Raw genomic sequence first — 10,095 nt, 5'->3', positions numbered from 1 at the left:
TTTGCGACCAGACTGGCCAACATGGCAAAACCCCATCTATACTAAAATATAAAAATTAGCCGGGCATGATGAAGTGCGCCTGTAATCCCAGCTAGTCGGGAGGCTGAGGCAGGAGAATCACTTGAACCCAGGAGGCAGAGGTTGCAGTGAGCTGAGATCGTGCCACTGCACTCCAGCCTGGGCGACAAGAGCGAGACTCCATCTCAAAAAAAATAATTAATTAATTAACGAAATGAAAATAAATAAATAGATAAATAAAATAAAAAATAAAAAATGGGCAGAACCCAGTGAATAGAATATGGAAAAGGATGAGATGTCACCTCAGCAGACTTTCTTTATTGCCTTCTTAGCTTGCACACTTTGATAAAGTAACTTGCCATGTTGGAAAAGCCCACAGTTTAAGGAATTGAGGGAAGCCCCAGGCCAAGAGCCAGCAGGGAACTGATGCCTCAGTCCAACCGCCCTTGAAGAACTGAATCCTGACAACAACCATGTGAGTGAGCTTGGATGCAGATCCTTTTCTAGTTGAGCTTCATGTAAGAAAAACCATAGCCTTGACTGACACCTTAATTACAGGGTTGTAAGAGTCCCAAAACCCATACCTAAGCTGTGCCTAAATTCATGACTGCATAAATCATGTGTTATTTCAAGCTGCTAAGTTTTTGGGGTAAGGTGTTAATGCAGCAGTAGATAAGGAATACAGGCTGGGATGGAGGCCACAGATGTTTGTGCATTCTGTTTCAGATGGACGCTAACACTCAATCATAAATCTTACTGCAAATAAAGGATAGTTAAAAGATGACAGGCTATTAAGAAAATAATACCCAGGAGTGTAAAGAGATACAGTAACAAACAGATAGACTTTGGAAACTCAGGGAAACCTAATTTCAAATTCTGGTTGTCAAGCACAAGGTAAGGCCAAGGCCTGACAGATTTGACCAGTAAAGAAACATGAATCCTTTTTAGATTCAGGCAATTTATTACATAGACACTGAAAGGAAGAATAGCCAAAGATGTCAGCTCCCCATGGCCCCTACTGAGAGAAACAGTGAAATAAAAGGGATTCAATGACTGCAACATGAATGATTGGACATTTTCATGTCTATAGACAAGAATCCTTTGGCATTGCTATCAGTTATCTACAAGTGAGAGTTGTAACCGAACTCCCACAGAATCAAAATAGATAAAGGGGAAAGGCATATAGGTTACCACTGAAGTACAAATTTTTTCCTTGCATCACTATGCCAAGTGATATGAGGATATTAACTCATTCAAAATTCTCAACAATCATGTAAGAATGGTAATATTATTATTAACATTTTTAAAAGAAGAAACTTAAGCCACCCAGAAATTAAACAACCAATCAAAGTCACACAAAGTGAGTGGCAGAGACAGGCTTTAAACTGGATCTATCATCTTAGTCACCATGCTCTCCTGCCTTTCCGTGGTAAGCCAATTAACTTGGTTGGACAAAGTCCTAAGAAAGGAACTATTGAAAAAGGGAAGCTACCAACTATTAAGGTTAAGAGCTCTAGAGAACTGAGAAGGGATGAATTCAGATGATCACATTGTTCTTCATCTTCCAGAAGCTGCTAAGCTTGTTGTACTCTATGAGGCAGAAAAGAAACTAAAAGCAAAACAAAATAAAATTTGTGTAAGGGGCAGTGTTTTATTCCCTGTGTAGACAAGAAAACTGAGATACACAACAGGTGCTGTTCCCTGCATGCTGGCAAGTTGAGAACAGCCCAACAAACTTGTAAGAAGAACCTTTGTCTTGTGGTAGCCACATTTCCTCTTAGGACAATCAAGTGGGCTTCCTCAGTAGCAGATACTTATGAGCTTCTGTTCCTGGCCTTAGGCTCATTTACTTTCGATCTTAGAGACAGGAAACACTGGAAACCCCAGATTAGCACAGTCACACCTTCTCTCCCTAAAGAGTGCTTCTCAATGGGGACCAGGGGACATTTGGCAATGTCTGGGGATTTTCAGTTGTCACAACTGGAAGGGGGCATGCTACTGGCATTTAGCGGGTTGAGGTCAGGGATGTTGCTAAACATCATACAGTGCACAGGACAGCTCCCATCACAACAAAGGATGGTTAGGAAACTCTACCCTATAGGCAGCAGTATCCTAAGTCACTGATGCAGACACCACTCGGAACATCTCCAGGGAAAGAAGTGCATAGGAGAGGAGGGGACAGGTTGATGAGTAAAAGCAAGCATCACCGGCATCATCCTTTAGTGAAATGCGTTTTTCAAAACAGTCAAGATGAATCAATGGAGTCCTGAATTCGTTTCTATCTTAAATTATCGAATTTACATATCTCCTAGAAAAATCAGACATCTGGCTCATAGCTGGAGCCAGTAACTGAGAATCATGCCATACAATTTAGAGTCTAAGCAACCTTTCTTCCCATGCCTGCAACATTCTCAATCAACAAATAGGATCATCAGACACTTTGCAAAATATCTAGACATCCATTTTTCTGATTTCCAAAAAAATACAGAAAGATGGAAAACCTGAAGTGCTTCATTATTCAGCAGTAAAATTGATTTACTGGCAGCCCACAAGCATAACTACTCAGGTGCATTAGTATAATTTGAACGGCATAATAGCAAAGCCAAAAAACCATTCAGTCATTGACAGATACGAACAATCCCAAGAAATTAAAGAATAACAGCCTCCCCAGAATAAAACTCAAACATACATTTAAGAAATAAAATAGGCTGGGCGCAGTGGCTCACGCCTGAAATCCCAGCACTTTGGGAGGCCTAGGAGGGTGGGTCACGAGGCCAGGAAATTGAGACCATCCTGGCTAACAAGGTGAAACCCCGTCTCTACCAAAAATACAAAAATTAGCCGGGCGTGGTGGCAGGTGCCTATAGTCCCAGCTATTCGGGAGGCTGAGGCAGGAGAATGGCATGAACCCGGGAGGTGGAGCTTGCCGTGAGCCGAGATCGCGCCACTGCACTCCAGCCTGGGCAACAGAGCGAGACTCCGTCAAAAAAAAAAAAAAAGAAATAAAATGATCCTACCAAACAAAGACCCTTCTGTACCAACATAGAAGAGAGAGGGAACACAATTTTTTAGAGAAAGCCCTACCAGATTTACTTGCATGTAAGGTAGCTCCAAAGTACCTACAACATCTTGACAGAATTTAATCCAAGTTTCTACAGTGAGGCAGAAGAAAGAATAATTCAATCTTGTCTTATCTCCTTGAGAGATAAATTGATTTACCTTGAAATAGTTTCCTGTGCACTTCATGAGAGAGTTAATTTTGGAGGTGTATGTTTACGCTACCAAGGAGCAGAAGGCCTCAAACCTTTCATTGTGAAGTAAAAAGGTTGGCCCACTCATTGGCCCTATTATGTTTACAAGGAAACACTCTAAGGGGAGGCAGCCATCCCTTCATCCCTGAAAGAAATGTTATCATTTTATCCTTTTGTGTACAAAGAAATGACAAATGAATAAGTATATGTTTAGCCCCAACTAAGTACTAGGCATTTACAGTACAGTCAATTCTCATTACTTACAGTAGTTAATGTTCTATAAAGTCAACATGAACACTGAATGAGCAAATACAGAACCATTGCTCCCAATGGAAATATTGGATTGGGTTTCTGTAGCATCTGGTTACATTTTCATCGACTGATTAATACATTACCTCATTTTGTGTATTTCTGTTTAAAGACACTTTGTTTAATACATATTGTTGATTAACTACCTTGACTCATGGCCAGCAGCACTATCACTCATGCCTGAATGAATCTTATCTAACACACCTGTTTTCTCCATAAAACGTATTACAGTATTTTTGCACTTAGGAACGGTAGACAGCACTTCAGCACTATACTTGGGAGCCATTTTAAACAGCAAAATCACCAAAAATCATGGCATTGAATGGACTAAAAAAGAAAACATTGGAGATATTAACCTGGCCTTAGTTTAGGAGAATGGAAAATATTTAGTATTAGTCAATATCTGATGCCTATATTTTGAATGAATCTTCTTATAAAAGCATCAGTAGTTGAAAGTAAACTGGGGCTAAAGGAGATGACACATGAAAGGAAATAAATTCAAAATAATTTTTAATATTCTTCAGATATTCTTGTCTGACACTTGGTTGAGGATCAGTTACAGTTTTACAGTCTTTTAATGTAAACTCCATAACTTAGAGAGTAAGAGGTTTCCATAAATACCTAATCCAGACCTTTAAGAATGTTTTGAAGCAACTTCCGTGAAAAATATAATCAATACTTTCAGAAGAAACTGAATAAACCTTATTTTTTCAAATGTTGCTGTTTCCAACTAGATCACTATCTAGAAATGCCAGGTTTAAAAAGCAAAGATTTAAGAAAAGTGGTCTTATTCCTGAATTCTTAATGAAATCTACTTTTTTCAGGAATGGGAATATTAGTGAGATATTATTAAAGTTTGTAGGGTTAAGTATCATATAAGGGTTTTACCATAATAAGTAGTGGCTTTTCTTAGGTACTATCCTTTGAGGAAGTGCTATAATTGAGATCATAATAAAACAAAAGGCTTTTGGATTTTTCTTTTAGAATAAAGCAACTAAGCCAGCTTCGATGACTCCCAAGAGCTATCATGTTTTTGTTTAAATACCTGCCTGTGAGCTATTTAAGTACATTTTTAAAAGTTGTAATCAATAGACAGAGAATGCTTCTTTTTGTCAAAGCCAGCTTGTAAAACTGCAAGTAACATAGACTGGTTGGTCAGGAGACAAATTGCGTGAAGCTCTAACTCTGGTTATTAAGGATAAATCTTACTTGTGAATCAACCATGGTGGTAGAGCAACATTTTGTTCCTAATTGGTGTCTGATAATTATTGCAAAATGAATTAATGAATGGGTGAGTGCATTGACAATGCCAGGGGGGATGGGGAGGCAACAAATAACATTCTCAACAGTCTCACCAATTTCAACCAATAGGAATGTGTCACGAGAGCCACTGCTTCCTTTTTTGAGTTTGTCCTTTTCAAAAAAATTCAACCATTTCACCTCTTCATTTTTCTTGTATTGCAGTTGTATTGTCTCCTTTCTTAAGCAGATATACCAATAAGCAAGATTCATTTTATCTGGGTGAAGGATAACTATAAGGGGGGTGTTAAGAATGGGGCCAGGAAATGTTAAACTTCCTTCCTGCAGTTGAAGTGAAAATCTGTGTTGCCAAGTTATATTAACAAAGTTCATTATGCGTTTAGTAACTGTGATGTGTCATTAAATGCTAGGACATTCTCCCATTGTACCAATATTTACTATACCTGCATAGAATGACACCATTGCCTTATTTTTACAGGGATACAGGTACTCAGGAGAAGAGTTTAAGACAACTCCTTTTTATAATGTCTTTAATCTGACATAAACCTAATTATAAGACTTAAACCCCATCTTAAGTTTTTCCTATTTCTAAAAAGCTTTTTAGCCATGGTGGATAAAGTACCTTGTGCTTTTCCAATTTGATGGTTAACAATTGAATGGGGCCGGGCGCGGTGGCTCAAGCCTGTAATCCCAGCACTTTGGGAGGCCGAGACGGGTGGATCACGAGGTCAGGAGATCGAGACCATCCTGGCTAACACGTGAAACCCCGTCTCTACTAAAAAATACAAAAAACTAGCCGGGCGAGGTGGCGGGCGCCTGTAGTCCCAGCTACTCGGGAGGCTGAGGCAGGAGAATGGCGTAAACCCAGGAGGCGGAGCTTGCAGTGAGCTGAGATCCGGCCACTGCACTCCAGCCTGGGCGGCAGAGCGAGACTCCCTCTCAAAAAAAAAAAAAAAAAAAAAAAAAAAACATTGAATGGAACTATGAAAGCCAGGAGAATATTATCACCACTACCACCCATTGATTCAGCAAACATTTGCTAGACTCCTCGCATATGATGGGCTGTGAGCTGGTTGCTGGGGATATAGAAGAATAAGCTATGAGCCCTACCCATAAGCACTTTTAGTCTAGTAATCATAAGCATCTGTGTAAACAAATAGCTCTATGAAAAAATAAACTATAATAAATGCATGTATAATTATGTACAGTGAGACCCAAAGAAGGCCATCATCAATTCTGCCTAGAAGGTTGAGGAAGGCTTCAGAGAAGAGATGGAGTTGAACCAAGCCTTGAGTAATGAGTTGGTACCAAGTAGTTAGATCCCTAACAGTGAGGTGGTATTCTTCAAACTTGAGTGATGTAATGATAGAAAAAAATGGTTTGGCCTCTCAGAGTTGACACACAGTATTTTTTATTCTAATGATATTTTGAAATGTACATACATTAAACTGAATATACAATCCTTATGCTCTTATTCTATTATAAAATCAAAACAAATTTACAAGTTAAATTTGATCAAAGATACAATGCCAATGGAATCCAAATTAGCTACATTTTATTTAATGTAATGGATGATGTTATTTTCCTGAAACTAAATTGCTGATGTTGCATCTTCTCTTTCTCTGGCTTTTCAAACTAATATGTGCAAAATAATATCCTTAAAAGTAAAATAACATGAAAGAAGTTGTTTATTCCATGACGAAAAACTGTAGTTGTTTTCCCTGGAAGAAACCGCTATTTCTAATTTTGTTTCTCTGATAGGTACTTCTATATTTCTCAATAAATTGCTCATACTGATATTTTAATTTACATATCAACCTTAAGCAACTTTTATTGATTTCTTGATTTTTAGATGTAACTTAATCAACTTAACTACTACTCACTTCACCTCGATATTTCACCGAAGATAGTGATAAGAGTGGTCACCTTTGTAACTTAAACAGCATTTTAAACCTCTATTCCTGGGACTATCAATATAGACTCTTCCTCTTTTCTCCCCGTTTTGTTAGACAAGGATACTATTATCCCATTCTTCCTTCCATGTCTTCTCCTTCCCTTTCATCTTCCAAAATCCTGGAAATAGTCAAGTACGTCTTTCTTTCGCATAACATTTATATTTTGACTTGTAAGGATAGTTAAGTTGCTTGTGATTTATTTATAGTTTAATTCTAAAAGTTAAAAACATATAAGATTTGTTAACATTCTTTTAACCAAATATTGTTTATTCTAGAACCAAATGATATTCTCTGAAAGCAGACGGCTAGAGGCAGACTATCGAAATCCTAGCTCTGCCTGTATTATCTGTGTAACCCTGGATGAGCAACCTCACTCTGCCTCCATTATTTCATCTGAAAAATAGGGGAAAATAATTTTACCTACTTCATAGGATTCCTACGAATATTTAAGTGATTAGTATATGTAAAATACATAATGCCTACACATGGTAACTTCTCAATAAATATTAGGTTGTATTATAATACATTTGTTTCCTATGGCTTTCAGAGGAGAATGTTTCTAGGGTTAGGTTTGAATTGATTGTCTTCTTTTATGTACTATACTAACAGCCTTTTCTTTATATAATCACCAAACTGTTCCTGTTGTCTCTTCTGCTGATTCCCCTTATATCTGGACATTTTCTTCTTAGATCCCTCCATCTTCCGGTGTGTGTTCTCTCTCCTCTAGCTGGGCTGGATGTTCACTAAGTCCACTCAGCCTTGTTATGCTTAGATTTATTTCTCTGTCCCATCACCTTGGAGCTCCTTTCCACTTCTGTTTTCTCCTAGATCCTCTATTTTCTCTGTCTGTTGTCTGTTGGCTTATTTTATCCTATTTAAAAAATAAATATATCTTCAAGTAACTTCCCCCAGAAAATGCATTGGTGTCAAACTTTCTTGCATATCTAAAGTCTTCATTCTACCTTCATACTGGTTTGTTATTTTCTCTATTTGTGAAATTTTAGATTAAAGACTTTTCCATCAGAATTTTGAGATTCTTGTTTTTAACAGCTTTTAGTGAAGCGACCATGCATCCCAGTTCACTTGTGATATTTCCAGTTTACACCTGTTATCCGAGACCAATCCAGATAAAATGTCCTGGTTTGGGTAATAATTAATTACATGATCCCTGTAGTGTGTAACATCTGGTGTTACCGATGAAAAGAAGGATGGTGGTTTAATTCTTGTTCTATTCCAAGCACTTGTATTTGCCTTTGAGAGTGTTTAGACTTTTCTATTTATTCTTGGTGTTCTGGAAAATATCATAAAATATGTAGGGTTTCTTTTTTCTTTTATTGTGTTGGCTGCTTAGTTTTTTTTCTTTCAATCTGAAAGCATTTTCTTGTTCAATTTACAGAAAATTGTCTTCCCTAACTCCTTTGAACACTTTCTTCTCCCAATTTTTCTTTATTTTCACTTTCTTTAATTCCTAAGTTTCAACTTAGGTTATTGAGCGGATGTCTGTGCTACTTACCACAAAGGAAATACAAAAAAAAAAAAAGGAATAGATGTATTGAGAGAATCAATTTTAGACAAATGCTTTGCCTATGGGACATGTAAGGAGAGACCAAAATGACATATTCTCTACTTAGAAAAGATGTCCTCTCCCTTTATCTACAATTCTTTAAGAAATGAGAGCACGTAAAAGGATGAGTTTGCGTCCTTTGTAGGGACATGGATGCAGCTGGAGACCATCATTCTTAGCAAGCTATCACAAGAACAGAAAACCAAACACCGCATGTTCTCACTCATAGGTGGGAACTGAACAATGAGATCACTTGGACTCGGGAAGGGGAACATCACACACCGGGGCCTACCATGGGGAGGGGGGAGGGGGGAGGGATTGCATTGGGAGTTATACCTGATATAAATGACGAATTGATGGGTGCTGACGAGTTGATGGGTGCAGCACACCAACACGGCACAAGTATACATATGTAACAAACCTGCACGTTATGCACATGTACCCTAGAACTTAAAGTATAATAAAAATAATAATAAAAAAAAAGAAATGAGAGCACGTCTTACTCATAGTTTTGTTGATTTTTAAAAAAAAGCATTCACTTTAGAAATTATTTGGGAAAGGTATATTAATCAAAAATCCCTGAGTCAAAATATGATTTCTTTATTATGCCAAATTTCGGTGCAGGTTAACATGTTCCAATCCCTGTAATAATCTGATAACCTGATAGACAGGGAAGGATTAATGCTGATTCTAATGGCACAAAACTGGCAGTCGCATGAAAAGGACTAAGTAAGATGTTTAAAAAGCATATTGCTTTTGTGCTTTTTCTTTTCTTTCCTTCGCTAGTTTTTCCTTCTTAATCACATTACCAAAACATCAGCCCTCACATTTCGGAGTAAGTTGCAAGACTTGGAGTATGGTACAAAAACACTCCAAGGACAGAAGATATTTCCAGCTGATTATGCCACTTGAAAAAGAGAAGAGGCTGAGAATATGAAATATTAAACTGCCTCTCCTGAAACTCTCCTGGAATTCTGTGGTCACCACTGCACAAAATGTTCCCTTAGAGTATAGCAAATTGGAGCCTTAGGGACTCAGTTGTTGTTCAGTTCATTTAAGCATTTAGCCCACAGGCATTTTAGAGGGCCCCTAAGGGATTTTCGTTAGTTCTTTCCCACGGTCATTTCTTTGGCATGGTTGATACAGTTTGGCTCTGAGTCTCCACCCAAATCTCATCTGAAATTGTAATCCCCACATGTCAAGGGAGGCACCTGGTGAGAGGTGACTGGATCATGGGTGTGGATTTCCTCCATGCTGCTCTGGTGATAGTGAGTGAGTTCTCATGATATCTGATGGTTTAAAAGTGTGTGACTTTCTCTCTCTCTCTCTCCTGTTTTGTCATGGTAAGACATGCTTGCTTCTCCTTTGCCTTCCACCATGATTGTAAGTTTCCTGAGGCCTCCCCAGCCATGCAGAACTGTGAGTCAATTAAACCTCTTTTCTTTATAAATTACCAAGTCTTAGGTAGTTCTTTACAGTAGTGTGAAAATGAACTAATACAATGGTGTTGGCAGATATACATGTTGAAGTATTTAAGCAGTCTCCAGTCTGGCAAAGGACTCTGTGGGCAATGGGAGGCCCTAAAGAATGAACTGATCCAAGAGATTGTAGAGACTTAGGAGTGGGATACTGATAATAGAACATCATTTATCCTGCATGAAACAGAACTACTGGGCCACAAAAGAGATGTAGAAATCAAAATGGTACCTGAAGAAATATGATTTCCTTTTTGTGATTG

Source organism: Trachypithecus francoisi, unplaced genomic scaffold, assembly GCF_009764315.1.
Source record: "Trachypithecus francoisi isolate TF-2019V2 unplaced genomic scaffold, Tfra_2.0 Lachesis_group6, whole genome shotgun sequence".
Lineage (NCBI taxonomy): Eukaryota > Metazoa > Chordata > Mammalia > Primates > Cercopithecidae > Trachypithecus > Trachypithecus francoisi.
This window is presented reverse-complemented; position numbering follows the sequence as displayed.